General features: G+C 40.2%; 1 non-coding gene across 1 annotated transcript; it reads right to left on the bottom strand.

The window, feature by feature from the left end:
* Positions 1–3,423: 3,423 nt before the first annotated feature.
* On the bottom strand, positions 3,424–3,530 carry LOC112724622 (small nucleolar RNA R71). The gene has a single exon (XR_003163777.1). It is a non-coding gene; the product is annotated as a small nucleolar RNA R71 (small nucleolar RNA).
* Between the last annotated feature and the right edge of the window lie 1,988 nt (positions 3,531–5,518).

Genomic DNA, 5,518 nt, shown 5'->3' with positions numbered 1-5,518 from the left:
CATGCTCTGTATCTTCTCTGATATGGTAGAGAAATTTCTGGAAGTCTTCATGGATGACTTCTCAGTATTTGGAGACTCATTCAGCTCCTGTCTTGACCATCTAGCACTTGTTCTGAAAAGGTGCCAAGAGACTAACCTGGTTTTAAACTGGGAGAAATATCACATTATGGTGACTGAAGGAATTGTCCTTGGGCACAAAATTTCGAACAAGGGAATATAGGTGGATAAAGCTAAGGTAGAGGTAATTAAAAAATTACCACCAGCTACCAATGTTAAGGCAATCAGAAGCTTTCTGGGGCATGCAGGATTCTATAGGATGTTTATAAAGGATTTTTCAAAAATTGCAAAACCTCTGAGTAATCTGCTAGCTACTGATACACCATTTATCTTTGACACAGAGTGTCTGCAGGCGTTTGAAACTTGATGCCAAGGCATCTTAGGCTAGTTTCACTAGCATTTTTCTGTTAGTTTTAGTTGTTTTATGCATTTTCTTGAGCTTAAAGTAACCAAGAATGGTTAAATGAATAACAAAGCAATGAACCATCCAAACAGTATGATTTTGATGCAAATTCCATGAGTTTTTAGTTATATTACTTGAATGCTATGAATGGAAGATTTCTCATGAAATTTTGCAAGACTTTGATGCAGTTGTTTGGATGATTTCAGGGAAGAAGAGGCTAGGCAAGGAAGCAACAAAATCAATAAAGGAAGCTTGAATATCACATGTGGAGTTTAAGTTCCAGTTTAAACTTAAACTGGAACTCAAACTACCAAGCCATATAATGCTGGGAACTATCAGTGGCGTTTAAGCTCCAGTTTAAGCTTAAACTAGAGCTTAAACGCCAAAATCATGAAAGCTGAGGAAAAGCTGAAAGTGGCGTTTAACCTCCAGTTTAACCTTAAACTGGAAGTTAAACGCCAGAAATGAGAAATGCACCAGGGAGCCATTTCCACGTTTAAGCTCCAGTTTAAGCTTAAACTGGAGCTTAAACGTGTTCGACCATTCTCCTCCAGGGTTGCTTTCTTCATTTCCACGTTTAAGCTTCAGTTTAACCTTAAACTGAAGCTTAAACGTGTTCGACAATCCACACTCCAGACTTGCCTTCTTCCATTTCCACGTTTAAGCTTCAGTTTAACCTTAAACTGAAGCTTAAACGTGTTCGACAACTCCACACTCCAGACTTGCCTTCTTCCATTTCCACGTTTAAGCTTTAGTTTAACCTTAAACTGAAGCTTAAATGTGCTTGAATTATACCACCTCCAGGAGTGTCCAACGTTTAAGTTGCAGTTTAAGCTTAAACTGCAACTTAAACGCCACTAATTGAAAAGGTTTCTGGGCCAAAGATATTGCAGTTTAAGTTAGCATTTGAGCACAAACATTAACTTAAACGTACTCTGGTATGAAACCCAATTGAATATCATGGTTTATGGGATTGGGCCTGAAGAATTGATGAGTCTGGAATTTCAAATTGTTGAGTCATGTGTCATTACTTGATTATCACTAAGTTGGCTCAATGAATGTTACAGAATTGGATCAGCAGCCTCATCAGGATTATGGATCATAAACCCAAAGCAAAAGGAAACCAGGGAAAGGCCTCAAAGCCCAAGAAACACAACAGAAGCTCAATTTAGAAAGTGTATAAATAGGATAGAATTTATGTTGGTTGGCACTCGGGGGGGAATTTTGGGGGATTACTTTTTCTAGTTTTCATACTTTTTGTAATTGAATTCAGAGCTATGACTCACTAAACCCCCTTTCATTGGGTTAGGGAGCTCTATTGTAATTCAATGAATCAATAATAGTTTTTATCTTCTTCTTCAATCTTTTCTCTTGAATTTTGTTAGAAAGCTTCTCGATCTAATTCCATTGGTTAGTTGTCTTGGGAAAGAAACTATCCATAATTGGAATCCTTCGGAACCTTGGGAAAGGAATGGAGGATTCATGCTAGAGAAGCTTTCTCACAGTGAATTGGATTGGGGTTTGGATGGATATTGTGACATGTAATCCTACCAAATTGTGGTTCATGAAACTGTGTGGTATAATCAGTGATCGAGCATCATCTCTTCTTATGAACATTTAAACCAAGGGATTGGGAATTTGTTTGTTTTTAGAGAGAATTGGTGAGCCAAGGGATTGGGATCCAATCATATAAGATTGCCAAGCAAAATTCAATGAATGCATTGGTTGAGGAAGGGATAAAAAAAAAATGTTTGATTCGGAGATCTCAATATCTCCTGAAACCCAATGAATTCCCCATTTCTGATCTATCACTTCTCTTTACATTCTGCAATTAAATTCATGCAATCACCCCGATCCCTTTTTAATTTCAGCAATTTAGCTTCTCGCTCTTTAATTCATGCAATTTTACATTCCGCAATTCTCATCTAAATCTTGATTCCGCTCAACTAGAACACACTTCTAATCCGAATTGCTCACTCAACCAATCCTTGTGGGATTCGACCTCACTCTATTGTGAGTTTTTACTTGACGATAACCGGTGCACTTGCCGGAAGGAATTTTTGCCGATCGTGCAATTTCTTAAAATCGTAGCATCAAGTTTATGGCGCCGTTGCCGGGGATTGGTTTTCGATTGACAATTCTCAAATTGGAAGTTAACTAGATTGAGCATTTTTCTTGCTTTGTTAATTCAGTTCAAGTTACTTGTTGAATTTTAATTTCTGCACTCTGTTACATGCTTTCTTTCTTTATGCCTTTAAATTCAAGCAACTAACTCACTGACTCACTAACTATTTGAATTAATTCCTCAACTGCTCTAACCATACTCTTCCATTAACCAAGAGTATTTCACTTGTTTGTTGCCTGTGCTGTGTTTTTGTATGACAGGTAGGAGAGGAGAGACATCAACTCCTCATTATACCGAACCAGAGAGGACCCTTCATAAACTTAGAAGGGAAGCAAGAGGGAAGAGAGTACTGGGAGAAGAAGAATCTGAAGGAGAATCTGAGGACAATTTTGAGGAAGCTCTAGATCTCAACATGGATAGAGAAGTTCACAACCATGAGAGAGCTGATGGAAACAATGCCATTCCCGAGAGGAGGGTTCTTGGTTCATACATAAACCCAACCTCTGGGAATTATGGTAGCAGCATTCAGAAACCACCCATTCAGGCCAACAATTTTGAACTCAAACCACAGCTAATATCACTTGTGGAGGATCATTGTTCATTTGGTGGGAGTGCTAATGAAGATCCAAACCAACATCTCACAAAATTCCTGAGAATTTGCGACACTGTGAAGTCCAATGGAGTCCAGGAAGATACCTATAAACTGCTCTTGTTCCCATTTTCACTTAGGGACAAGGCAGCTAAGTGGCTGGAATCATTCCCAAGGGGGAGCCTAACAACTTGGGATGAGGTGGAAAGCAAGTTTCTGGCACGTTTCTACCCCCCACAAAAGGTCAATAGCCTTCGATCTGAGGTTCAGACTTTTAGACAACAAGATGGTGAAACTCTCTACGAGGCATGGGAGAGGTTCAAGGATTTGACAAGGAAATGCCCACCAGACATGTTCCATGACTGGGTGCAATTGCATATTTTCTATGATGGACTTTCTTATGAATCAAGGAAGGCTGTAGACCATTCATCAGGAGGTTCATTGAACAGGAAAAAGACTGTGGAAGAAGCCATTGAAGTGATTGAGACAGTGGCTGAGAATGAGTACTACTATGCTTCAGAGAGACACAACACTAAGGGAGTCATGGAGCTGAACCATGTTGATACAATTTTAGCCCAAAACAAGGTGTTTGCCAAGCAACTAGCAGAGCTCACCAGGAAATTAGAAACAAAGCAAGTGGATGCAATACACACACAAGATCAAGAGGAAGTAAGCACTGAAGGAGGTGATTGGGAAGAGGCCAATTATGTAGGAAATCAACAAAGGCAACCATATGATCCACATTCCAACACTTACAACCCAGGCTGGAAAAACCACCCAAACTTTGGGTGGGGAAACCAGCAAAACCAATATAACAAGTCCACATACCAAAACTCCAACCAAAGATTATACCAAGCCACACAAAACACTTACTCCCAACCATCATATCATGGCCAAAATAATCAACCTACCCAACCTAATCCGAACCAACAATTTCAAGATCAATTAAACAGGATAGAAGGAATGCTGGCAAACATGGGTTAGGACATAAGTGAGTTGAAAAGCTTTAGGGATGATGTGATATCTACCTTAAGGAACCATGGTGAAAAACTCAAGAGGATGGAGTCTCAAGTAGGAGAGCTATCTCAACAGGCCCCAAGTCAACTGCAGTGTTCCCTAGTGACACAGAAAAGAATCCTAAAGGGGAACAAAAGGGAGTGAGATGGGAAGAATGCAAGGCCATCACCATATTGAAGGAAGTCTCAGAAGAAGAAGGAATCAGACCCTCAGAACAGGAGCCAGAAATCTTGAAGGAAGGTGCGGAAGAAGCTAAGCAGGAAAGTGAAACTGAGCAAGCCAAGGAACTGCAAAAAGGCATGCTGGAAACATACCAACCAAAAGCACCATTTCCTCAGAGGTTAGGAGGAGGTGAAAAAGGGAAAACCTATTCAAGGTTTTTAGAGACATTTAAGTCTCTCCATATCAATATTCCCTTTCTTGAGATTCTCCAGCAGATGCCTACACATATCAAGTATTTAAAGGAATTGCTGAGCAAGAAAAGAGTTTTGAAGGGAGGACAAACTGTAATAATGAACAAAGAATGCAGTGCCCTCATCAAGAAGGACATAGTCTCTAAGAAAACAGACCCAGGAAGTTTTCATATCCCCTGCATCATAGGGGAAACAAAAATTGACAGAGGATTCTGTGATCTAGGAGCTAGCATAAATGTGATGCCTCTGACTCTTATGAAGAGGCTACAACTGAATGAGGTGAGATCCACTGATGTAATCATACAACTGGCTGACAAAACTCAGAAGCAAGCTGAAGGGGTAGTTGAGAATGTGCTGGTGAAAGTGGGAAATTATTTCTTCCCCACAGACTTTGTCATTTTGGACATGGAGGAAAGCTACCTACACCCTATCATTCTGGGAAGGCCATTTCTAGCCACTGCTAGAGCGCTCATAGATGTAGAACAAGGAGAGCTAATTTTGAGAATACATGATGAACAGCTCATTTTCAATGTTTTCAAACCTGCATCTGAGCCTGAACCAGAACCTGAAAAGCCTAAGGATGATAGTAGCCATCTGTGTTTGGAGGAAAGCAATCCAGCAGCTGAAACTCTGAAACAGTCCTTGGAAGGCAAACAAGAATTGCAAGAGTTAAAGCCACAAGAATCAATAGAAACAGATCAGAAGGATCCTCCTGGCATAAGGGTCAATGAAGAAATCCTCAAGAGAAAGGGAAGAATTGTAAAGAAATTGCCAAGAGGGTGGAGAAACAAGAAAATTCCCACTGAAGGTTTCTCTTCGGGAGATAAAGTGATATCAAGTCATTATCTGCCAATCCCACCTGGCCTCAAAACCATTCCTTCCCAGCTCCCTCAAGTGTTCACAATCAGGAAAGT

Source organism: Arachis hypogaea, chromosome 11, assembly GCF_003086295.3.
Source record: "Arachis hypogaea cultivar Tifrunner chromosome 11, arahy.Tifrunner.gnm2.J5K5, whole genome shotgun sequence".
NCBI lineage: Eukaryota > Viridiplantae > Streptophyta > Magnoliopsida > Fabales > Fabaceae > Arachis > Arachis hypogaea.
This window is presented reverse-complemented; position numbering and strand designations above follow the sequence as displayed.